Source organism: Bubalus kerabau, chromosome 5 (genome assembly GCF_029407905.1).
Source record: "Bubalus kerabau isolate K-KA32 ecotype Philippines breed swamp buffalo chromosome 5, PCC_UOA_SB_1v2, whole genome shotgun sequence".
NCBI classification, from domain to species: Eukaryota; Metazoa; Chordata; class Mammalia; order Artiodactyla; family Bovidae; genus Bubalus; species Bubalus kerabau.
The window spans coordinates 20708937-20736667 of NC_073628.1; positions in this window are offsets into that span (position 1 = coordinate 20708937).

Sequence of the window (27731 nt, forward strand, 5' to 3'; positions counted from 1 at the left end):
TTACCGGACCCAGATTCATAATGAACACCTTACATAGGTGAAAGGCTTTGGAAAGATATCCACCCCTCTTCAAGGGCATGAGGGAAACTGGCAATGAAGTCTTCATGAAATGATGTGTCATCTGGAGGAATTATCAACATAGAGGGAACATAGGGATGTGGCACTCTCTCTTTAACTCTTTTGCTGCTGGGTTTTTTTTTTTTTTTTATCCCCTTTACTTGCTTTGTCAGATTCAACTTGGTGGCAAAAGACAGGTGTTAATTTTTCCTAGTGCTCCAAAAGGAAGCCATGCATGATAAAAGGAAAGGTATGAAACAGTTAGAATATATTTAGCCCCAACATTGGAATGATGATAAGTTCTGGAGGAAGTTGTGCACACTACCACTTCAACAATTGCTTTTTAAAACTGCACACCGGTATCCAGAATTCAGGCTTCCCTGGTGGCTTCACAGCAAAGAATCTGCCACCAGTGCAAGTGATCTGTGTTTGATTCTGGTTCCATCTGTGTTCGATCTCCAAGGAAGATTCCTTGAAAGGGAACCCTCTTCCACTGTTGGTGGGAATGCAAACTAGTACAGCCACTATGGAGAACAGTGTGGAGATTCCTTAAAAAACTGGAAATAGAACTGCCTTATGATCCAGCAATCCCACTGCTGGGCATACACACTGAGGAAACCAGAAGGGAAAGAGACACATGTACCCCAATGTTCATCGCAGCACTGTTTATAATAGCCAGGACATGGAAGCAACCTAGATGTCCATCAACAGATGAATGGATAAGAAAGCTGTGGTACATATACACAATGGAGTATTACTCAGCCATTAAAAAGAATCCATTTGAATCAGTTCTAATGAGGTGGATGAAACTGGAGCCTACTATACAGAGTGAAGTAAGTCAGAAAGAAAAACACCAATACAGTATACTAACGCATATATATGGAATTTAGAAAGATGGTAACAATAACCCTGCATACGAGACAGCAAAAGAGACACTGATGTATAGAACAGTCTTATGGACTCTGTGGGAGAGGGGGAGGGTGGGAAGATTTGGGAGAATGGCATTGAAACATGTATAATATCATGTATGAAACGAGTTGCCAGTCCAGGTTCGATGCACGATACTGGATGCTTGGGGCTAGTGCACTGGGACGACCCAGAGGGGTGGTATGGGGAGGGAGGAGGGAGGAGGGTTCAGGATGGGGAACACATGTATACCTGTGGCGGATTCATTTTGATATTTGGCAAAACTAATACAATTTTGTAAAGTTTAAAAATAAAATTAAATTAAAAAAAAAAAAAAAAAGAAGGAAATGGCAACCCATTCCGGTCTTCTTCCCTGAGAAATCCCATGGACAGAGGAGCTTGGTGGGCTATACAGTACATGGAGTCCCAAAGAGTCAGACTTGACTGAGCGATTAAACAACAACATTCCAGAGTTCACAGGCAACATCCCACATATGTGAATTCTCGTCTCACAGAAGGCAGCTAGCTGCACAGATCCGTAGTTCATACGATCTAACTTTTGGAAACTTTGATCCACTTTGTCAGATAGCTAGTTTCCATTAGTGGTGAGTTCATTTCAGTTCAGCCACCCAGTTGTGTCTTACCTTTGTGACCCCATGGACTGCAGCACGCCAGGCCTCCCTGTCCATAACCAGGTCCCAAACTTGCTCCAACGCATGTCCATCCAGTCGATGATGCCATCCAACCATCTCCTCCTCTCATCCTCTCCTCCCGCCTTCAGTCTTCCCCAGCCTCAGTCGATGATGCCATCCAACCATCTCCTCCTCTCATCCTCTCCTCCCGCCTTCAATCTTCCCCAGCCTCAGGGTCTTTTCCAACCAGTCAGTTTGTCAAATCAGGTGGCCAAAGCATGGGAGCTTCAGCATCAGCATCAGTCCTTCCAATGAATATTCAGGGCTGATTTCCTTTAGGGTTGACTAGTTGGATCTCCTTGCAGTCCAAAGGACTCTCAAGAGTCTTCTCCAACACCACATTTCAAAAGCATCAAATCTTCAGCGTTCAGCTTTCTTTATAGTCCAACTCTCACAATCATACATGACTACTGGAAAAACCATAGCTTTGACTAGATGGACTTTTGCTGGTAGAGTAATGTGTTTGCTTTTTAATGTGCTGTCTAGGCTGGTCATAGCTTTTCTTCCAAGGAGCAAGTGTCTTATAATTTCTTGGCTGCAGTCACCATCTGTAGTGATTTGGGAGCCCCAGAAATAAAGTCTCTCACTGTTTCCATTGTTTCCCTATCTATTTGCCATGAAGTGATGGGACCAGATGCCATGATCTTCGTTTTCTGAATGTTGAGTTTTAAGCCAACTTTTTCACTCTCCACTTTCACTTTTGTCAAGAGGCTCTTTAGTTCTTCTTCACTTTCTGCCATAAGGGTGGTATCATCTGCATATCTGAGGTTATTGATATTTCTCCCAGCAATCTTGATTCCAGCTTGTGCTTCATCCAGCCTGGCATTTCACATGATGTACTCTGCATAGAAGTTAAATAAACGGGTGATACTATGCAGCCTTGACGTACTCCTTTCCCAATTTGGAGCCAGTCTGTTGTTCCATGTTCAGTTCTAACTGTTGCCTATTGACCTGCATACGGATTTCTCAGGAGGCAGGTCAGGTGGTTTGGTATTCCCATCTCTTGAAGAATTTTCCACAATTTGTTGTGATCCACACAGTCAAAGGCTTTGGCATAGTCAATAAAGCAGAAGATGTTTTTCTGGAACTCTCTTGCTTTTGTGATGATCCAACGTATGTTGGCAATTTGATCTCTGGTTCCTCTGCCTTTTCTAAATCCAGCTTGAATATCTGGAAGTTCACAGTTCACAGGACTGTTGAAGCCTGCCTTGGAGAATTTTGAGCATTACTTTGCTACTGTGTGAGATGAGTGCAATTGTGTGGTAGTTTGAACATTCTTTGGCATTGCCTTTCTTTGGGATTGGAATTAAAACTGACCTTTTCCAGTCCTGGTGAGTAGTGGCATATGTTTGACATCAATAGGATGTGTGATCACTTTTATTTAAAACTTTCATTTACTTATTCAGTATAAATAGGCTAGAAATATCATGTGGTAATGCTGCTCAATGGCTTTACTGATGGTCAGGTTTGGTATCCAAGTCTGTGCCAGATGGGGAAGTATATTTATGACCAGGTCGAAGGCTTTGAGTGTCCTTGATTTCCCTGGTATCATCCCAGAGCAGTGGGAAAATTTGTTCAAGAAAGAAGATCACAGAAAGTAGAACTTATCAGAGTAACTCTTCAAGGCCAGGAATGTAAAATTTTACAAGAGCAACATTATCAGCAAGAACCTTTGTCATCGCCACCTTTTATAGACAACTCCCTGCTGTGTCTATAGCCCAACTCGTGGTTAGGTTTCTCCATGTTGCTGGGAGCTCTGTTAGGCTAATTTGACATTTTAAAAACTCTGTCACCATTGTTCTTATTTAATAAGTAACCAATCAGTTCTGCAGTCTGTTGTGCCCTGCTGGTGCTAGCAAAGCTAAAATTGGACATTTTGATTAATTTTTCTGTTTTTGAGCAATATGTTCTGATAACTTCTAATGTATTGACCCTATATTTGAATACACGTTCTGAGTCTAATGCTGTGCCTTGTGGCAGGTGTTCAGTTATGGAGACAATACATTTCCAGGATGAAAATGTCATCGGTGTATAACAAGCATGTAAAAACCTTTGCAAAACCCAGAGAATGGATATTCAGACCATATGACGTTGAGCATATTTCTCTGAATAAATGTCCCAATAATAAAACATGCTATAGAATGTCAGGAAGAATTTTCTGAAGCAATATTGTAACAAATTCAATATTGGTTCTGTTTCATTTATTTTTTGTTTTTTTTTTGGGGGGCCACGAGGCATATGGAATCTCAGCTCCCCAACCAGGGATCAAACTTGCACTCTTTGCGTTACAAAATGAAGTCTTAGACACTGGACTCCCATTAAAAATCCCTATCCACTGATTCTTTTTTATACACTACCCTGTCATAATCCTGTTATATCCCTGTTTTCCAGACTACCCAAAGTAAACAGGAAAATATATATTTAATTGGTGTGGGATTATAGCATAGTCATATTGAAAATAATAATCAATTCTAATTCTGCAAAAGTATTAGCCATGATTGCTTTAGGCATCCAACTACAGTCTTTAAATGTATTTCATTTGTGAACATATAATATGCATTCAAACATACAAAATTCCTGCATTGCATAAAATTCTATCTTTACAGAGTAACAACAACTATAATAATATAGATAATAATAATAACAATGGATAAGATCTGTTTAGCACTTATGGTGTTTAAGCCTCTCTTGCAATGTTCTGCAGTGCTGGATGGTCCATTGGTTTGCTCAAAATATCGGGTTGTTATATTCTCTATGGAATAGCATTGACTTTGCCCTTTAATGAGGTGAATACACATGATGATGCTGTGTTGCATTAAATGGAGGAACACACATTTTTGTCTAGGTTGCCCTTATTGGAAGAAAGATCACTGTGAGAAAGTATTTTGGTTTCTCAGCCTCAGTGAATGAGAGACACTGAAATTGGGAAGAGACACATCTCAGATAATGGAAGAGTTTGGGCTATGTGAGTCTGTAGAAAGATGCTCTGAAATATGAGGTAGCACCAACTTTCACGTAGAGTGTCCTTCAGTTATTATAAATCAGTCATGAGCTCCAGAGAAATGATATACTTCTAGACTGAAAATATATATACACACACACAAGGGAGTAAATAAGTTTAAGAAATACTGGGTGAGATAAACAGACTTATACTGCAGAACTTCTCATAGCTTTTCAGGTAGTATTGTGAATCTTCAAAAAGTTGACAATTAACTTAATTCTTTTCTTTTTTGAAAAAAAATTAATATTTATTGGAGGGTAGTTGATTTTGGGCTTCTCTGGTAGCTCAGATGGTAAGGAATCTGTCTGCAAGGCAGGAGACCCCAGTTCAACTCCTGGGTCAAGAAGATCCCCTGGAGAAGGGGTAGACTATCCACTCCAGTATTCTGGGTGGTTAGTTGGTCAAGAATCCACCTGCAATGACGGAGACCTGGGTTCTATCCCTGGGTTGGGAAGATATCCTGGAAGAGGGATGGCAACCCATTCCCATATTCTTGCCTGGAGAGTCTTCATGGACAGAGGAACCTTGCGGGCTGTAGTCCATGAGGTCACAAAGAGTTGGACAGGACTGAGTGACTAAGCACAGGACAGCACAAAGTTGATTTCCAATGTTCTGTTAGTTCTAGGTGTACAGCAAAGTTAAGTCAGTTATATATATACATATATCATTCTTTTGCAGATTATTTTCCCATATATGTCATTACAGAATATTGAGTAGTTTCCTGTGTTATAAGGTAGGTCCTTTTAGTTGTCTATTTTATATATAGTAGTGTGTATAGTTTTGTTTTAAACCAGCTTCTTTCTCTATCTCTCTCTCTGCAAGGCAAAATGACTAATTTTCTGAAATTTTACTCTAGAAAATAATATGTTATATTATTATTATTCAGAATCTAACATATATGATAGGACTTACTAAACATCTGCTGATTTATTTATTTAGAATGATACTGCACCTTGTTAAAAAAATAAAAATTAAATAGCTGGAAACGAATGACAGTGTAAAAGATATTCTTCCTAATGAAATGAGGCACTAGGTCTAGAAAAGAAAAAAAAGACAACATAAACCCTACCATTATTTTGCTCATAGAAATAATATTCAGCCTATTATCTTGGAGATTGTTATTAAGTCCACATGTAATGGATTATATAAAAGAGATTTATCCATTTTTAAACAACAATATTACTTATTCTTAGAAAGGTAATATGATATTAGTCATTTTTGTTGTTCAGTTGCTAAGTCATGTCCGACTCTTTGCCATCCCAGGGACTGAGGCACGCCAGGCTTCCCTGTCCTTTACTATCTCCTGAAAGTGAAAGTGAAAGTGAAGTCGCTCAGTCGTGTCCGACTCTTTGCGACCCCATGGACTGTAGCCTAACAGGCTCCTCCGTCCATGAGATTTTCCAGGAAAGAGTGCTGGAGTGGATTGCCATTTCCTTCTCAAGGAGATCTTCCTGACCCAGGAATCGAACCCGGGTCTCCTGCATTGCTGGCAGACGCTTTACCGTCTGAGCCACCAGGGAAGCAAAGAGTTGTGCAAACTCATGTCCATTGAGCCCATGATGCCGTCCAGCCCCTGCTTGAAGTTATAAGATCAGAGCTAAAATGCCAGCACTACCAGTGATCGTGCAGGTGATCTGGTAAAACAGTATTACATATTATACAGGATTGATACAAAAATTAAATGAGATGATATGTTCTTAGCAAACCTTAAAACACCAGAACAAGATTTCTCAAACTGAGGTTCATGGGCATACATTCAAGGACCCACTCTGAATTTTGTTTATTTCAATAATAATCTTGAAAAATTTACTTTTATAGAATTTGCAAAATTTACTTTTACCCAACAAAACTACTTTACAATGTTAATTTTCTATCAAAAGACATTTTCAAAGTGTAAGTTTTTATTTTTTTCAGTCCATGTTTCTCACACTGAAATCTGTGGCTGTATTCTTGAGGTTTGTGAAAAATAACTCCCTTTAAAATGACTCTTGGAACACACAATATTGAGAATCACTGCCCTGTAATTAATACCTATGTCACAGATACTGATTAAATTTTTAAGAGCACCATATAAAGATGCTTGTAATCAAGGAAAATGGACCACCTTCCTCTATATCTCTTAAACAACTTCAAGAAGATCTTGCTTAGAAATTTTACTCTATGAAGTCATGAAATTCACATGATTATTAAACATGCAACATCAATAAATTATTCAATATTCAGAATAAAGATGTATGATAGGTCTGTAACACAATAAGCTGCAATGCTTAGGGTGTTGCATTTAATTTAGAAATAAGTATTGAGGATGCTAAGTATATGATATGACTTCATATCATCCCCAATGAGACAGTTCACTTTTCTCTCTCTCTCTCTTTTTTTTTTTTTTTTACAAATTTAAAGCAATTGCCACAGTATGGCAATGTTATCTTACATTGAATGTCTGGGATTTCTGTTTTCAAAGCCCTGGCAAATACTTGCAGTTTGCCCATCCCCAGATGGGACTTCCTCTTCAAAAAATACACAGGCAGAGTTCCAATGATCGTGGCCAACAGCGCTCAGCATTCCTGGCACTGAGGCATCAGTGAAGCAAAGTCCTCTCCAGGTGGGGTCCTGTGTTTCCTCTGCTTTGACATTGCAGGTCTCTCTACAGCAGCTGTTCTCCCTACAGCACCGAGTCTCTCAATAGGAGAGATGGGATTCAGAGAGGGCCCACGTCAACAACTTGCACAGGTGTGAGTGCCCTTGAAAACAACCAACGGCCTGGAGGATCTTCTAGAAGCTTCCATAATTCTGGCAGCAAAAGAATTCTCATACTATTAATATTTGAAAGTGAAATTGTCATGCACCACTCCTGGTCTGAAGCTTTGGCTATCTTATGAATGGACTCAGCGATTCTGATATATACATGTATATTTTCTCTTTCTTGTTAAGTTCCCCTGAACTGTGTAAGAACAAGTTATGAAAAATTAATAGAGCTAAAAATTTCTAGTTAATGAGAAGTCTTTTCTTTGAAAGTAAAGTACACAAGGCTCCCAGGGACAGCATGTACTTAGAGCGGGTAAAACAACTGAATAAATTCAACTATAAGCTAGATTTGGACACTTTCTCTTGTTTCCATGCTATTATTGATACCATTTTCCTGTTACAATTTTAGTGAGCCTAATGGGTTTGTTTTTTCTGTGAGGGTATATAGATTAAAGGCTCTCTGTTAGGGAAGAATGGGCTTCCCATGTGGCCTTAGAGGTAAAGAACCCTCCTGCCAGTGCAGGAGACTTAAGAGGCCCGGGTTCAATCTCTGGGTTGAGAAGATCCCCTGGAAGAGGGCATGGCAACCCACTCCAGTATTCTTGTCTGGAGAATACCATGGACAAAGGAGCCTAGAGGGCTATGGACCATATAATTGCAAAGAGCTGGACACAACTGAAGTGACTTGGCATGCAGCACACAAAGGAAGAATAGCTGATATTGCAATTGATTTTGGACTCAATTCATTTTGAAAAGATAACTTTGATTAAATACACTATTGCAGGCAGAAAACTAATTGTTGCTGCTGTTCAGTTGCTAGGTCTCATCCGACTCTTTGCGTCCCATGAACTGCAGTGCACCAGGCTCCTCTGTCTTTCACTGTCTCCCGGAGTTTGCTCAGATTCATGTCCACTGAATCAATGATGTCCATCTTCTCATCCTCTGCTGTCCCCTTCTCCTGTTGCTTTCAATTTTTCCCCAAAATAAGGTCTTTTCGAATAAGTCAGCTCTTCACATCAGGTGACCAAAGTACTGGAGCTTCAGCTTCAGCATCAGTCCTTCCAGTGAATATTCAAGATTGATTTCCTTTAGGATTGACTGATTTGATCTCCTTGCAGTCCAAGGGACTCTCAAGAGTCTTCTCCAGCATCACAATTCAAAAGCATCAATTCTTTGGCACTTAGCTTTCTTTATGGTCCAACTCTCACATCTGTACATGACTACTGGAAAAACCATAGCTTTGACCAAAACTAATAATTGTGGCTAAATATTTCTGAGCACCCTCTACAGGTGTTGGTGCAAGTACTTCAGATTTTATTCATACAATAAGCTTTGTTTATACATTTAAAAATTCTGTTATTTTTACTTAAGAAGGTGTCAGATCTGGAACTTAGTCTTGAATAGTCAGATTTCCATTGGTTTTAAGGACCAACACTCTACACACCAAAGGACAGACTTTTTAAAAACCAGTTTACTACCTTTATTCTAGTATTTTAACAGGAGGTGAATCAGAGGAGAACAAGCATTGCACCAAGAAACTGAGATAAAGAGGACATGGATTTGAGTTTAACATTACCATTCATAACTGTATGACTTGGGGAAGTCACTTGACCCTTTGAGCTCCATTGTTCTAATTTGAAATGAGAGAGCTGGATTAAATCTGGGAAGACAATTGCACAGCCAACATGATGCTAATTTAATCTATGTTCTTGGTATAAATCATTATCCACTCTTCTACTGACTTTGAACATAAGATTGCAACTGTCTCAGCTCAAGTTTCCATATAATCGTATTTGATTGATTGGCATTGGTGTGTTAGATAAAACCCAGCTTTCATCCTGGATGATATGATATATATGCTTTCTTCCTGTTCTAATATTAAATGGTTCTTTACACTTAATAACATAATTATACAATGGGGAGAATGTTTGTGGTTTAAAATGGAGACAAGCAGAGAGCTCTACTGATGGATTGACAATAGAGAGAATTGTGAAGACACCATCTGAGTCTTGAAAAACATGTTCAAGGCTGACTCACGCTTATGTCTTGAGCAGTAGGATGCCTTCTCCAGTGAGAAAATTTACTTCCCCATCTAGTCCCTACTCACTGTCTCAGCATGAAGCCAGAGCACTGAACTTATTACCAGTACAATGAATTATTTCATTTAATCACAAGCTTGGATCTTGCTGTTGCATCTTCTCTCTAATTGTTTCATTTCCTGTACATATGAATTAGTCCTTATCCACAATCTCACATTTTCTTTTAGATAGCATGCTACCAAAGAGTAGGAATGTTATCCTGTATTATATTTAGACAGCCACATGCATTTGGATTCTTAATAAAGAGAATTCAATGATAGTATAAGAAAGAAAGCAAAGGAATAGGGGGAAGGAGAAGAAAATTTCTGATAGTCACGTAATTCAAGGCACTTTTTAGTTTAATCCACTGGAGAAATTCCATGTGATTAAAAGCTTAATGGCTTTAAAATCCAAAAATGAGAATTATATGTGCTTCTATTGTTTTCTCTTTATTAGAACACTTGTGTGTGTGTGCACGAGCTCAGTCACTTCAGTCATGTTTGACCCTTTGTGACCCCAGGCTCCTCTGTCCATGGGATTCTCCAGGCAAAAATTCTGGAGTGCATTGCCATGCCCTCTTCCAAGGTATCTTCCCAAGCCAGGCATCAAACCTGCATCTCCTGCATCTCTTGTATTGCTGGCAGATTCTTTACCAATGAGTCACCCTTTCTGTGGAGAAGGCAATGGCACCCCACTCCAGTACTCTTGCCTGGAAAATCCCATGGACAGAGGAGCCTGGTAGGCTGCAGTTCATGGGGTCTAGAAGAGTCGGACATGACTGAGCAACTTCCCTTTCACTTTTCACTTTCATGCACTGGAGAAGGAAATGGCAACCCACTCCAGTGTTCTTGCCTGGAGAATCCCAGGGATGGGGGAGCCTGGTGGGCTTCCATCTATGGGGTCGCACAGAGTCGGACACGACTGAAGTGACTTAGCAGTAGCAGCAGCAGCACCCTTTCTGATTAATCTCTCTTAATTCCTTGCAGCTGATTTTTTTTTTTTAAGTGCCTGTATCTTGGGTAGATCTCTCTCTGCTGAGAAAGTCAAGGAACAATCAGGATGAGAAATAGGGAAAAGCGGGTTTTTATAAGACTACTCAGACATGCCTTGAACTTATGGAGGCCAGAGGTTTCGGGGTTTGGAGACAGCTTGTTTCTGAATGTGTATCATCTTTAGGTTCCAAAGCAATAAGCTGAATCTAGAGTCAGAAGTTCAAGGTCCTGGCATAACTCATCACATCAATCAAATAAAAACCAGATAATACTTTTTTTTTTTTTTTCAGAAAAGCTGAGAAGAGCAAATATTAAAAAGAAAAGATAACACATTTCTCCTTTGGGGTATGGTGGAATAGTTGTATCAGGTAAACCCTTCAGTAGAAAACAATGTTTTAAAAGTTGGATTTGAAGGACTAGAGAGAGGGACATGGTACTAAGAAAAAAATTCTTCACTCCTACTTGGGGTTTTCCAATGCATAGCATGGGACATAGAGGAAAAATAGGACATGGTAGACAAAGCCTTTTGGAAACAGCATGGGAGAGAAAAAACAAACTGTTAAGGATTATGGCCAACAAATTAGCCAAGGTTTGGGAGGCCAAGAACATGCTAAAAAGGACACAAGAAAGATGTGAGATAAACATTCTACCTGACTTGTTCTCAAAACTTTGCTGTATCCTGTGTTACACAGGATCAAGAGAAAACTAAAAAGAAAGTGGTTACCAAGAATATAACAGCTAACCAGAGGTTCTGGCAATGTAACAGAGCAGAGCCATCTAAAGTTGTCATTCAGGATCCTTTGAAGGGAAGATGGTCTTTGGAAATATCTCTAGCTTTGATTTTAGAAGTGTGAAGCATTAAAATTAATGCTCAGAATTAAAAGCAAATTATAAATAAGTCCACCATCAAAAGTCTGAAATTCATCATTTTATCATCTCAGTCCCTTGATAAATAAACTTGATGTGCTCCTTCTCAAACTGCTAGTTAGAAGAAAACAAAATTTTCCCGGGAGGAAGACAAATCATACAAAGACTATACAGTTTTCCATACATAATTTTCATTATTCAAATAAAAATTGAACACTAGGATACAGAAATAGGAATACTAGGATACAGAAATAAGCAACTGATAAGTAGTAGAAATTAAAAAAAAGTAATATTTGAAGAGAATCATCAGAATTCTTGATCACAGGATATATTTGACACAGAGTTTAAAGTAACTACTTTTAAAATATTCAAATTAATGAAAAGATACAGAATTCCTCCAGGGAACCATTTATAGAATGGTATAATGAAATTCAAAATCGAAACAAAAATATAGTTACTAAAATAATACTTTAATAGATGAATAAACCAGTATGTTAGACAATATAAAAAAGAAGACTGTTAAAGTGGAAGATATAAAGGATTAATAGAAAATATTTGGACAAAAGCACATGAGGCAGATGAAAATATGAGACACAAAAGTTTAACATGTATGTAATTGAAACACCAAAAGGCAAAAAGATACAATATTTGAAGAAATGGTGACTGACAATTTTCCAAAACTTATAAAAGAATAAAAAACCTATTTTAAGGAACTCTATAGATTTCATATACAAAAAACTACAAATAAAACCACACCTAGGCATTTTGTTGTTAGGCTGACAAATACCAAAGACAGAGAAAACATATAGGACCATAGTTACCATTTGACCAGAAATAAGTCATAAACATATACTTGCAGTATGAAAAACTAATAATGGTTGACCTACAAGTGTACATCAAGGAAGAATATCTTTCAGTAGTAAAAGATGAATTTCTGTGCTTGATATGATGGAGTAAAAATCGGTTGGCACAAAGTTGGTTTCCCTATTGTAAACAAATATAAAATTATAAACTGGACAGAATATATGAGGACTATTTAAAATTATTTGACAGCACAAAGCTTATTTGACAACACAAATAAATGTAATCCTTGAGAAAAAGGAAATTCATGAGTTGAGCCTCATGTTTACAATGATTCTACCTGACCTGTTTTGAAACTATAGCAAAGTGAGCTGGAATGAATCATTCTGCTCTTAAGAGGGGAGGGAGCAGAAAACAAAGTTTGTAGCAAGTGACATGACTGGGGCTCTCAAGGTGGCTCAGTGATAACTTGGAAACTTTCTGAAGAGAAGTTTATTCTAGGAATGGAGAACATCAAAAATAAATCGAGTTCACTATATTAACATAACAAAAAGAGAAATTAAATAATCATATTGATAGATGATGAACAGTCACTTGATAAAATTCAACACCTACGTGAACTTTCAGCAAAGAATGGGAAAGAACATTCTCAGACTGAGAAAGAATTACTCTGATAAGCTTTTAGCTAATATTGTACATTAGTGGTGAATGATTAAATAATTTCTAGCTAAGATTAAGAAGAAAAACAGCAAGTATGCTTCCATACTTCTATTAAGTATTATCTTGGATAATGCAATAAAGCAAAAAAAAGGTATAAACACCAGAAAAAAAAAAGAAACAATTTTGAAAAATAACAAAGTTGGAGAAATTACACTACCTGACTTCAAGATACTATGATACTGGTGTATTAATAGCATAGAATTCAATGTTCAGAAATAGACCCACACATATACAATCAATTAATCTTTGACAAGATGCAAACTTAATTCAGATAAGAAAGAGCAGCCTTTTCAACAAAAGGTGCTAGAGTAATTATGTATCCATATGCAGATTATGAGGTTTGATTCATATCTCACACCATCTATAAAAATTAACTCAAAACAGATTATAGATCTAAATGCAAAGCCTACAACTCTTACGCTTCTCGAAAAAAAGAAGAAAATCATTATAACTTTAAGGTAGCTAAAGAATTCTTACATAAATATCAAAAGTATAATTCATAAAGGAATTTATACATTGGATTTTGTCAAAATTAAGAATTCTCTTTGAATCACAAAGGATACGAGTATACAAAGAGAAAAATTACAGCTTGGAAGAAAATATTTGCATTCGCATAAACAATAAATGCATGATCTAAATTATGTCACTATTTCTTAAAATTCAATAATGAGAATACTCAATACAAATAGCAGAGTATTTAAACAGACACATTACAGAAGATATGTAGATTATAAATTAGTATGTGTAAATATACTCAGGGCTTCCCCTGTGGATAAGATGGTAAAGAATCTGCCTGCTATGTGGGTGACCAGATCTATTGCTGGATCGAGAGGATCCCAGGGATAATGTAATGTATATGCTTCCCCGCTATTCTCTCAATTTGTCCCACTCTCTTCTTCCCCAACTGTGTCTGTAAGTCTGTTCTCTATGTCTGCATCTCCGCTGATGCCCTGCAAGTTTGTTCATCAGTATCTTTTATCTAGATTCCATACACATGTGTTAATATAGTTTCTGTCTTTCTCTAACTTACTTCATTTTGTGTAATAGGCTCTAGGTTCATCCTCATTAGGACTGACTCGAATGTGTTCTTTTTCACCTGAGTAATATTACCTGAGTAATATTACCCGAGTAATATTCCATTGTATATAGGTACCACAACACAATATTGTAGAGCAACTGTCCTCCAATAATTGTATTTTGTTGTATGTTTCTCAATACTGTACAATTATAATCTTTGATAATTTAGAAAAGAAAAAAATTAAGGAAAAATGCTAATAACTCACTGGAGCAATGTTAAATAAGACAAAAAATTATTCCCAGAATATTAAAAATTATAATGTTAACCAATATATTTGCAAATTATATTGTCTTAGCCCGGTCACTGTTTAGACATTAAAGTTATAACAGACTTAAAAAATGAACAGGAAGAGTACACAATGGGTAATTTCATTCATGTAAAACAATAGAAAATATAAACAAACTTGTAAGGGCTTCCCTGGTGTCTCAATAGTAAAGAATCCAGCTGCAAGGCAGAAGAGTCAGGTTTAGTCCCTGGGTTGAGAAGATCCACTGGAAAAGGAAATGGTAACCCACTCTAGTATTCTTGCCTCAGTCAGTCAGTCAGTCAATCAGTTCAGTTGCTCAGTCATGTCCAACTCTTTGCAACCCTATAGACTGCATCACACCAGGCCTCCCTGTCCATCACCAACTCCTGGAGTTTACTCAAACTCATGTCCATTGAGTCAGTGATGCCATCCAACCATCTCATCCTCTGTCGATTCTTGCCTGGAGAATCCCATGGACAGAGGAACCTGGTGGGCTACAGACCACGGGGTCACAAAGAGTCATACATGACTTAGTGACTAAACCACCACCACAACAAACAAATCTATAGTCACAGAAAGCAGATTAGTCACTGTCTGGAGATGTGGAGTTACGAGGAAGGACAGGAAAGAAAGATTACAAAGGGAGTCAAGGAAACCTCAAGGGGCGATGAATATCTCATTATCTTGAAAATGATGATGGTTTCAAGGGAGTTTGTATATGTTTGCTCCAACTTATCAAACTGTACAATTTAAGCGTAAATATTTTTTATGTATCAATTATATTTCAATGTGCTGTGTGTTTAGTTGCTCAGTCGTGTCCGACTCTTTGAGGTCGGTCATCTGTCGCAGAGTCGGACACAACTGAATGACTAAGTACACAGCACATTGAAATAACAGGTTGCGAAGAGTTGGACTGCAGCCCGCCAGGCTCCTCTGTCCGTGGGTATTCTCCAGGCAAGAATACTAGAGTGGGTTGCCATGCCCTCCTCCAGAGGATACTCCTAACCCAGGGATTGAACCCAGGTCTCCTGCAATGCGGGCAGATTCTTTACCTAATGAACCACCAGGGAAGCCCAATAAAGTTGCTTTAAAAGAAAAAGGAAAACAACAATCATAAATATATGGGTTTATTAGGATTGCAGGCTGGGAATATTTTGTACCAAGTAAACTCAGGCAACTGAATAAGTATCTCTGAATGGCCATAAATTGAAGTATCAGTTTTATGACTGATAACAAAGAAACAGAGACCATGGCACATAATTTTTTATCATCTTTAATGGTCCTTTTAATAACCTTTAATACTAATTTTAAGCTGTTCAGTAAAATTTGGGGGCAGAGTAAAGGGATGCTGGGGAAAAATGGAACTTGCTTCTAATCCCACATTTTTCTTATTTCCATTATCAAGCCACCACACTGATTCATTGATCTCATTTTCCAATTTAATTACACAGAAAATGTGAAAAAATACTCAAGGGACAAGTTTTTCTTTCAACTTCCATATCATTTATTCATTAGATTAACTTAGAATAAATAAGGAAAATCTAGCTGGTTGATTTGAGAATAACACATCAGTAAAGTTAGACACTATTGTGAGTGAACCAAAGCAAATCAGTGTTTGACTATACATGCTTCCTTTGCTTTATGTGTAAATTCATCAGAAAGATTATATTCAGAATTTATAATGAATTGGATTGATAAAAATAAACACCAAATTAGAGGCATTTTGAGGTCTAAGTATACCATATCAGATGATTGCTGTTATTAATACTTTATGAATATCAACTTGTAGCCTCATTCTGTTTGGAGTACCTCCTAGCACTCCATGGGGCTCACCGCTCTAATCCACGGTATTTCACACCTTGGGTGGACTCAGTCGATTGGAAAAATCTTTCTCTGTTGTCAACATTCTTATACTCTTTCAACCCTCAAAATCTCAACAAAAACCTCTATTTGTATAATAGAAGTTAGTAGGGAGAATGTATTTTTGTCCAGGTTTATGGAAACATGGTCACTTCCAAGGGTGAAGAATGCAGGACACAGGAGGTGCCTTTTTTTCTTCTTCTACATGCTTCATATTAATAAAGAAGCAGGAATACAATTCACAGAATAGAAAGCCCCTCCCTGAACTGGGCATCAGACCTAAAAAGTAACTTAAGCCTCTTTCTGGCCCCTTTTCAGTCACTGATCTTTCAGAGATCTCTCATCCTAAAAATGTGGAATCTGTCCTGTTCTCTCCTAGAGGGAAAACTAACAATCTTCTTTTATTTATTTGGTTTTCTAGTGCCTTAAGGAAACTGAAAATACTTGCAAATGGTTAAACTCCTACTGAGACTAAAATACCATTTCCATAGTTTATTAAGCATGATAATATCACACAGATTTTATTCTCAATTCCTTTGAAGAGAGTCTAAGCCCACCCACTCCCGCATTTTTCCTTTATAATGCACAAATATCCCTATTATTTCTTTCTTAGGGGAGTGAAATAGTAAAAATACGACTCACAGCCAAGTTAGAGACATATAAAATGAAGATAATGAAATAGTTATAAGAACAGTTTCTTTCAACTGGGCTGCCCCTTACAGAATAGAAGGCTGGGGCAAGTGAATTTAAGCTAAACATGTAAAGCTTAAATAAAGTGATAAAACAACTCTAGTGATCACAAATGAAACTTGTTTAAAGCTGATATTTCAGTATAACATTTACAAGTTGATTCAGATGGAAATGAACCGCCAGTGCAGCAAAACTGTGCTGGTGGAATGTGCTTCACCATGTACGGAAGTGTCATTGAGCTTGGAAGACAGCCCCAAACATGCACCACCACCTCTCTACCTTAGAGACAACCTCCATCTTCTAACCTGATTTATCTGTAAGTTTAGCAGGTGCCAATTTCAGGGATTAGATCTGATAGACAGGGTGCCTGAAGAACTATGGATGGAGGTTCATGACATTGTATGGAAGGCAATGATCAAGACCATCCTCAAGAAAAAGAAATGCAAAAAGGCAAAATGGTTGTGTGATGAGGCCTTACAAGTACTTGAGAAAAGAAGAGAAGCTAAAGGGGAAAAGGAAAGCTATAGCCATTTGAATGCAGAGTTCCAAATAATAGCAAGGAGAGATAAGAAAGCCTTCCTCAGCAATCAATGCAAAGAAATAGAGGAAAACAACAGAATGGGAAAGACTAGAGATCTCTTCAAGAAAATATGAGATACCAAAGGAACATTTCATGCAAAGATGAGCACAATAAAGGACAGAAGTGGTATGGACCTAATAGAAGCAGAAGATATTAAGAAGAGGGGGCAAGAATACATGGAAGAACTATTCAAAAAAGATCTTCATGATCCAGATAACCACGATGGTGTGAACACTCACTTAGAGCCAGACATCGTGGAATGTGAAGTCAAGTGGGCCTTAGGAAGCATCACTACAAACAAAGCTAGTGGAGGTGATGGAATTCCAGTTGAGCTATTTCAAATCTTAAAAGATGATATTGTGAAAGTGCTGCACTCAATATTCAAGCAAATTTGGAAAACTCAGCAGTGGCCACAGGACTGGAAAAGGTCAGTTTTCATTCCAATCCCAAAGAAAGGCAATGCCAAAAAATGCTCAAACTACCGCACAATCACACTCATCTCACACGCTAGCAAAATAATGCTCAAAATTCTCCAAGGCAGGCTTCAACAGTATGTGAACCATGAACTTCCACATGTTCAAGCTGGGTTTAGAAAAGGCAGAGGAACCAGAGATCAAATTGCCAACATCCGTTAGATCATCAAAAAAGCAAGAGAGTTTCAGAAAAGAGAGTTCCATTTACTTTGGCTTTATTGACTACACCAAAGCCTTTGACTGTGTGGATCACAAAAAACTGTGGAAAATTCTTAAAGATATGGGAATATCAAACCACCTGACTTGCCTCCTGAGAAATCTGTATGCAGGTCAAGAAGCAACAGTTAGAACTGGACATGGAACAACAGACTGGTTCCAAATTGGGAAAGAAGTCAAGGCTATATATGGTCACCCTGCTTATTTAACTTATATGTAGAGTACATCAAGTGAAATGCCAGGCTGGATGAAGCACAAGCTGGAATCAAGATTGCCAGGAGAAATACCGATAACTTCATATATGCAGATGACACCACCCTTATGGCAGAAAGCGAACTAAAGAGACTCTTGATGAAAGTGGAATGAGAAGAGTGAAAAAGTTGGCTTAAAACTCAACATTCAGAAAACTAAGATCATGGTATCTGGTCCCATCACTTCATGGCAAATAGATGGGGAAACAACAGAAACAGTGAGAGACTTTATTTTTTGGGGCTCCCACATCACTGCAGATAGTTACTGCAGCCATGAAATTACAAGAAGCTTGCTCCTTGGAAGAAAAGCTATGACCAACCTAGACAGCACATTAAAAAGCAGAGACATTACTTTACTGACAAAGGTCCTTCTAGCCAAAGCTATGGTTTTTCTAGTAGTTGTGTATGGATGTGAGATTTGGGCGATAAAGCAAGCTGATGGCTGAAGAATTGATGCTTTTGAACTGTGGTGTTGGAGAAGACTCTTGAGAGTCCCTTGGACTCCAAGGAGATCAAACCAGTCTATCCTAAAGGAAATCAGTTGTGAATATTCATTGGAAGGATTGATGCTGAAGCTGAAACTCCAATACTGTGGCCACCTGATGCAAAGAATCGATTCATTAGAAAATACCCTGATGCTGGGAAAGATTGAAGGCAGGAGGAGAAGAGAGTGACAGAGGAGGAGATGGTTTGATGGCATCAATGATGAGATGGACATGAGTTTGAGTAGGTTCCAGGAATTGATGTTGGACACGGAAGCCTGGTGTGCTGCAGCCCATGGGGTTGCAAAGACTTGGACACGACTGAGCAACTCAATTGAACTGAATTTCAATGGCACTCTCTGAAATATCAAACCATTTTATTTGATTATTTTTATTTTGTTTGTACTTCCCTTTTATTGAACAAAAAGAAAAATATTCCCCTTTTTTCTTTGTACCCCATGCTGTTCTAGACTCTGCAGCTTATGTTTAAGGTGACCTTCAATTTTTCAGAAGAAACAAAGCAGCATTCTGTGATATTCAACAATTCTAGTATATTAACCTTTCTATGTCCTCTTTGTCCATGGGTGAAGACTTGTAGAAGGTCATCATGAGGGTGGTCCCTACATGCCAGCTTATGGGAAGGTTATGTTTTCAGAGTTGGGCGAGTTATTTCTTTCCTTTTCTTTTCTTTCAGATCCCCTCGGTAATGAAGATCATTCATTGCCAGCTGCTCAAGAAACTCAGGGGTTTTAAAATGTTGAAAATCTAGACTCCCAAAGAAGAAACTTATGGAGGGGAAAGACAAGGAGCCAGTTCACCTGCCATAGTTTAGCATCAGAGGGCCTCTTTTTTTTTATTGGTCCATAGAGAAAGAAAGATACCATTTTCCTAGTCCTTGGACCATGGGTGCTGATGCTCCTAGTTCAGCTGTGCAGCTGTAACAGATCACCTGGGACACCAGATGCCTCCCACTCATGGATTTGGACATAGAAGGCAGAGCTCACAGAGAAAGATGAAACCCTGGGATGCTGTTTCTCCATAAAAGCCCCAAGACAATGCTGAACAAAGTGAGGCTGAGATGGCTTCACATTAAATGCTACAAATGCTCGCTCAAATAGAACTGAGGTCCCAGCCTGACATGTTCTACCATGGAGGCCATAAATTTCTCCCTCAAACAATTCTGATTTCTTAAAAAGAAATAAAGCAAAGTACTGCTTTTAGGTGGCACTAGTGGTAAAGAATCTGCCTGCAGTGCAGGAGATATAAGGGACGTGAGTTCGATACCTGGGTCAGGAAGATAACCTGGAGGAGGTCAGAGCAACCCACTCCAGTATTTCAGAATTTCTGTCAGGGAACCTGGGGGGCTACAGTGCATAGGGTCCCAAAGAGTCAGATGCAATTTAGCATGGATGCACTTAGGGACAGAAACTGGCAGCATATATGTTCTTGGCTCTAGGGACAGAGATAACAAAATTCAAATTCCACTATGCTCATGCTATATTCCATCTCTGCTCTTGGGCTGCTAAAACATATGAGTGTCTCTCTTCTCCTTTGTAACATTTGTAGAGCAAAAATTGGGCAGTAGTTATGTGAAGAAAATGAGCTATTGATAAAAAAGGCCCTTCTACAGACTGCCATTGGCAGTAGGTTCTAAGTAACTGTTAACTCTTCGCCTTCCCAGATAAGTCACTTTTCTTTCCCTTTTCTTTTTAAAATGAAAACTTCTGCTTTAATTATAACTTGGAGACTCTCTGGATTTAAAATCAAGCAAGAGTATAAATCCTTTGTCATCAGTCTCATTCCCAGAATGCCACGTTCTTCCCAGAGTGTCTAACTATAGCCGAGGTCTGAAGTTAGGACACTCTCCCGAGGAGAGATTAAACACTGCATTCATTATGGCAGCTGGAAGGCTGCATTATTGCTCTTCCAAGAGGGAGAGATTTATGGCTGTACTTAATGAATGCTAATAGTTTTCTTATCAGTGGGTAGCAATACAAACATTTTTGTGTATGGTAAGGTTAAAGTAAACCTTCAGAGTAGCTTTACAAAACTTGAAAGCTAGTGATTAGTTCTTGACAAGCTTGGCTAATAACAGGAGCTCCTGGAAAGCTATATAGGTCTAGCTTAGCCAGAATACATTATTCTTCCGTGTTTTACAGTTTCACATCTGTCCTTTAGGAACTGGGTTGTCACATAAATGCATGAGGCTTTTGTGCTTTTCTTAAACCTCAAGGCAGTTGCACTCTAACCAATGTTATCTGGCTGCTGAGTAAAGAAAAGCCAAAAAAAAAAAAGCTTTCCTAATCAGTTAACCCCCTCCCTCCCAAAAAAAAAAGAAAGAGAAAGTATTCCCATAACCCAATTTTGTTTTGTAAATAGATTCAGTTTCAACTAATAATTACTGGGTCTCTACTATTTATGGGAAATGTTAGACTCTTTCACATATATATGCCATTTAATCCTTCTAATATTCCCTTGAGGTTTGGTTGCTGAGGAAACTGGAACTTTTGAGAGGGTGTGTGAATTGTCCAAGGTCATGTTTTTAAACCTATATCTGACTTCAAGTTCAATGTGCTCAGCCCAGGTGGTACATAGTACATTTCAAGAGCAGTCAGGCTGCTCCTTCAAGGTGTCCATGAACAGTAATGATAAAACGAGGCTGGGGTGCTCCAATGCAAACATTTCCAAGAGGAGGTGGTTTCTAAGAGCCTATATCCTTCAGGTTTCTGAAGCTGAAAGTGTGCTTTCTCAAAACTAAAAATGAGTGTTTTCATATGGATAAACAAAGTCATATCAATCAATTTATACAAATTATATACTAAAACAGATTTTAAATACTGTCCTCTAACATGTAGTTATAATAATAGAAGCTCAACAAAATTAAATTTAATAATTAGCCTCAGCCTTGCTCAGTCTCTCTGATGCCTCCTACAGAGGCTATGATTCAACCCAATAAAAGTCAGACATTTCATGTCAAAAAGCCCATTACTTCTAAAATCACCCTGAGTAGGCTCACTCCAAGTTTTATAGCTTTTTCTTCTCCTTCTCTTTCAAGAAAGAAATTAATAGGGGAAAATTATATGCTAGTGTGAAGAAGCTTTGGTGCCCAAAGATGTTCCTACCTTCAGAAATGGTTTAATTTTGAGGAAGTTACTCAATTTCTCTGATCATGATTCCTTTATTTTTAAAGTTAGTGTGAATGATGGCATCTAATTCTTAGGGCTGGATTCTGGAACATCATTGGTCAAATTTCCATTTATGGACTGAAAACCCTCTGCCAACATCACACAATTAACAATTTTTCCCTTCTTGTGAAGGGACAAATGAAATTAACAAATCGTGACTGATTTCTATTATATTAAAGTGAGTCGCACCAAGGACTATGTGCAGCTTTTCCTGGAAGATAAATTCCACACTCTGTAACAATTGAAATATGCAGTCCCTCCTTAGTGCTCAATGTTGCTACTTAGCAACCAGGGAGTCTGCTGACTGACTTCCCTGCTGCTGCTGCTGCTGCTAACTCGCTTCAGTCGTGTCCGACTCTGTGCGACCCCAAAGACAGCAGCCCACCGGGCTCCCCCGTCCCTGGGATTCTCCAGGCAAGAACACTGGAGTGGGTTGCCATTGCCTTCTCCAATGCATGAAAGTGAAAAGTGAAAGTGAAGTCACTCAGTCATGTCTGACTCTAAAGGGGTCAGGATGGACTCCTCAAGACCACCAATCATTTCTGTGTCCAGGCAGAGACTAATAGAAGTCAGTCTGTCTCAGTCACCTGGTGTGGACAAATTTCTGTGCCACACTCCCTTCATCTCAAAGGGTGGTCTGAAACTGCTTACATATTTGAAAAGAATAAATCTCACAAGCAGAGTGGTTGAAATCAATGTGGGTAAAATCTAAATATTATTTAATCCTATTTTGTGTAGATAACACAGGACCCCAAGAAAAAGACTTTGGCTTGTCTTGATTCTGAGTCCTGAAATGTCTGTCTTGCTTATTTTAAAATAGCAAGCATACAAGACTCCTCTAGAATCATAGCATACACTGAGAACAGAAGACATGTGTGAAGTTCCTAGCTCAATGAAAGTACATAATTGGACATTAAGGGAAAGTTAGATGCTTACCGCATGCTCAGTGGCTTAGTCATGCCTGACTCTTTGCAACTCCATGGACTGTAGCCCACTAGGCTCCTCTGTCCATGGGATTCTCCAGGCAAGAATATTGGAGTGGGTTGCCATTTTCTACTCCCAGGGATCTTCCCTACCCAGGGATTGAACGCGTATCTCCTGTGTCTCCTGCACTGGCAAGCAGGTTCTTTACCACTGATCCACCTGGGAAGCCAATATTTATTTGACTTCACTGGGCATTAATTGCAGCACATTGGGTCTAGTTCTCTGACCAGGGATCCAAACCTAGCCCCTTGTCTTGGGAATGCAGAGTCTTAGCCACCAGGCCACCAGACCACCAGGAAAGTTCCTAGATGCTTTCTACACCTTGGTTATTTACTAAGATGCACTGAGTGACCCTCCGCACAGCCAGGAACCATCTAAACGACCAACCATTCTTAAAAGGAGCTATCACTGTGCCAGTCCTTAGCAGGAAGGGAATTTAGCTTGCTTTAACCCAGCCCAGCAGATCCACTACCAATTAGATGAATCAATTTAAAGAGCTGGCATTTGTGGGGTTGACTTGCTGAAACTGCATTTATCATTGTGACCACTGAGTGGGGGAGGGGCCCTACCATGAACTCAGTAAATCAAGAGCATCTAAAAACACCTTAACTATCTCCCCAGAAGACACTGGCCCAAAAGGATCTGATAGGATGCTCTGCCTTACCTAATTCATTCTCTTCTTGCTGTTCTTTCTCACAGATTCAAATGCATAGTGACATGTGGCTGTTCATGACCATATGCGAATATCTTCAGTGTCTATTTATGCAGTAGAACATAAACCCAAAGAGGAGACCTTGCCTTGGGGAATGCCATAGATGTCAACGACTGCTCCAACTGACTTTGCCACTTTAAATAGCTCTCCACCTTTGCGCTGTTGATAGAGGCAGTTTGGTTGAAGTCATAAGATAGGTGAGGCTTCCAAGAATGTAATCTGCCCTGTAAACCAGTAGATGTAGAAAATTTAAAAAAAGAAAGAAATTTCTGCTAGTAGATGTCAGAGTCAAGGTGTCAATTCCATCCATTTTCAGAAGAAGTTTGTGTTTTGCAATCTTCCTTTTCTACTTAAAAGATATGAAGTCATATCTTGAACTCAACTCCACTCTGTCTTTTCTCCCTTAATGAATCAACCCCTGTATTATTCTTGGAGGTGGAGTCATTTGGAAAGGGGAGGAAATTTATCCTTGTATGTGTCAAAGTTTGTCAAGTATCTCAAAGTCTCTGGGAATGAGGATGGCAGACACCCATTAATTCAAGACAAATATAGAAACCTGACAATAAAGCCTCTTGAGTTGCAAATCTTTCACCTTCCTAATCTGCCAAAACTCAAATTTTGGAAGCCTGAAATACTGAGGACATGACAATGAGAACACACTTCTGGCTGCAAAAGAAAATCAGCTTCACCACCACTGTCTCCTTCACATCCTTAACCCCCCACCTCTTCTCTTGTTCAACTTAATCCTCCAGAAAACAAAGCAGGGTCAGCAGAATGTGCTTGGGGTTAGATTGCCCAATTTGCTGAAGCCTTCAAGGTAGAAATTGTGTCCAGATTAAGATCTCCATCCCAGATTCTCCATCTCACTGCCACGGTGCTTCCTGTCTTTGCTGGGCCATGCTCACCGAGCCCCTTCAAAGAGGGTAGCATTTCCAGGCTGCTGAGGACAGATAAATGCCTGTTGTTTTACACAGGCTGGGTGGGGGAGCGGGTGTAAACCTCTTTGCTCTGCACAAAGGCAGCCTGATAATGACAAATTGCCTTGTCAACCACAAGAGATACTTAGTTATTAATGGAAATAATAGCAGATTATATCAGCTTTGCACACTATAATCAAAAAGGAAGATCAAAGGGAACTAATGTTACAAACAGTTACCAGTGAAGACATGCTAATGAGATAAAAACCACTTTCATCTTCCCTCCCCAAATGCACCAGTGGTATCATCATTGATAATAAACATCATCATTTAAACTTGGACAATATTTTTAACACCCAAAGTCCAGCCACACCAGGGCTGCTTTTCTCTATTTGATAAAATTGTTTTCAATGTTTTTTAAAAAACAAAAACTTGATTGCATTCTGCTTGTGTTATAGTAATACATGTTTGTGAACCATCTAGCTGATCTCAACTGGTTCAGACTAAACTCCCATTGCCATTGATTGTGGCTGCAAACGTTTGAACATGGGGCCATTTGGTTCTTTAATAATCGAGCTAGGATATATAACTCTTCTCTGATGTGTCATTTAGGAGAATATTGCTATACAGTAGAATACTTTTCATATTTACCCAATCTTCCCTACCATTAAGTCACCCCTTTGTTTCTTTGAAGCACTTTACAAATATTAGTGAGTGTCAAGGCCATTCTCAGAAGGTACACAGGTATTTCTATCATCTTTTCTCCTATACAGAAAATGACAAAAAAAAGATCACTGACCATGGATTGTTTTATCCTTACAAATATCTTGATTTGAAGTTTCACATTCAGAGTAGTGAAATGGCATCATTCCACACTAAGCATACGATATTTGGATGATAATTTATATGTCTTAGCAAGGACATTTAATAATCTTGAGCTTCTTTATGAAAAAATGAGGGTAAGAATGCCTAACGTGGGTGAAAACTGTAAGAACTCATTCACATAAAATTTCCTAGTGGGGATCATACAGTAACTTTGAAGTAAACTGATGTGTTAGTTGCTAAGTCATGTCTGACCCTTTGAGACCCCACGAACTATAGCCCACCAGGCTCCTCTGTCCATGAGATTCTCCAGGAAAAAATACTGGAGTGGGTAGCCACTCCCTTCTCTAGGAGGTCTTCCCAACCTTCAGTTCAGTTCAGTGGCTCAGTCGTGTCCGACTCTTTGTGACCCCATGAATCGCAGCACGCCAGGCCTCCCTGTCCATCACCAACTCCCGGAGTTCACTGAGACTCACGTCCATCAAGTCAGTGATGCCATCCAGCCATCTCATCCTCTGTCGTCCCCTTCTCCTCCTGCCCCCAATCCCTCCCAGCATCAGAGTCTTTTCCAATGAGTCAACTCTTCGCATGAGGTGGCAAGAGTACTGGAGTTTCAGCTGTAGCATCATTCCTTCCAAAGAAATCCCAGGGCTGATCTCCTTCAGAATGGACTGGTTGGATCACCCTGCAGTCCAAGGGACTCTCAAGAGTCTTCTCCAACACCACAGTTCAAAAGGATCAATTCTTTGGCGCTCAGCCTTCTTCACAGTCCAACTCTCACATCCATACATGACCACAGGAAAAACCATAGCCTTGACTAGACAGACCTTTGTCTCTGCTTTTGAATACGCTATCTAGGTTGGTCATAACTTTGCTTCCAAGGAGTAAGCGTCTTTTAATTTCATGGCTGCAGTCACCATCTGCAGTGATTTTGGAGCCCCAAAAAATAAAGTCTGACACTGTTTCCACTGTTTCCCCATCTATTTCCCATGAAGTGATGGGACTGGATGCCATGATATTCGGAATGTTGAGCTTTAAGCCAACTTTTTCACTCTCCTCTTTCACTTCCATCAAGAGGCTTTTTAGTTCCTCTTCACTTTCTGCCACAAAGGTGGTGTCATCTGCATATCTGAGGTTATTGATATTTCTCCCGGCAATCTTGATTCCAGCTTGTGTTTCTTCCAGTCCAGCGTGTCTCATGATGTACTCTGCATATAACTTAAATAAACAGGGTGACAATATACAGCCTTGACGTACTCCTTTTCCTATTTGGAACCAGTCTGTTGTTCCATGTCCAGTTCTAACTGTTGCTTCCTGACCTGTGTACAGATTTCTCAAGAGGCAGGTCAGGTGGTCTGGTATTCCCATCTCTTTCAGAATTTTCCATAGTTTATTGTGATCTGCACAGTCAAAGGCTTTGGCATAGTCAATAAAGCAGAAATAGATGTTTTTCTGGAACTCTCTTGCTTTTTCTATGATCCAGCAGATGTTGGCAATTTGATCTCTGGTTCCTCTGCCTTTTCTAAAACCAGCTTGAACATCAGGCAGTTCACGGTTCACGTATTGCTGAAGCCTGGCTTGGAGAATTTTGAGCATTACTTTACTAGCATGTGAGATGAGTGCAATTCCCAACCTTACCTTCCAACAAATAAACCAAAGCCTGGAGAGCTTATGGGTTTTTACCACCAGCTGCATCATTTGATTATTTTATAGTTCGGAAATATAATACATCCATTTAATATAAAAAATATTCATTTAGAAAAACTAGTGGCATTGATTCTTATCCTTCCTTCTTTAGAATATAGACAAATTAAAAGATTTCCCCTTATCAACTGTGCAACATGCTATGAAAATAAAAAGTCATGATGCAATATTGTATACCAATCCTAATGAGAACTATATCCCCAAAGTAACTTATTTTTACTTTCAGTGAAAAGCAGGGTAGAAAACATCTTCAGGAGAAAACCAGGAATATTTTTGAAAGATAAAGATAAAAAGATTCTCACTGAAGGACAAAATCAGAGTGGAGGGAAGGAATTTCAGCAGTAAATAAAAACAGATGGCTACAGAGGTGAAAGCTATTCTTCCAAGCAGAGTTCCAGGAATGCTACACCATCTACATGGCAGGTGTGGGGAGCACGACTTGGCTCTGGGTCAGAAAAAGATTAATTATAAAGATTCCACTATATGAAATATTTCGGCCACATGTCTTCTCTTCTCCTTCTTCTATAATTTCTGTTCATGCAGTGAGATAAACAACAATCCACTTGCCCTGAAGAATAAAGCAGATATATCAAAAGAATGTGGGGACTTATTCAAAAGCCAAATACAGGATAAGTTGAGCATCAAAATAAATCATTACTGAAACAGATTGT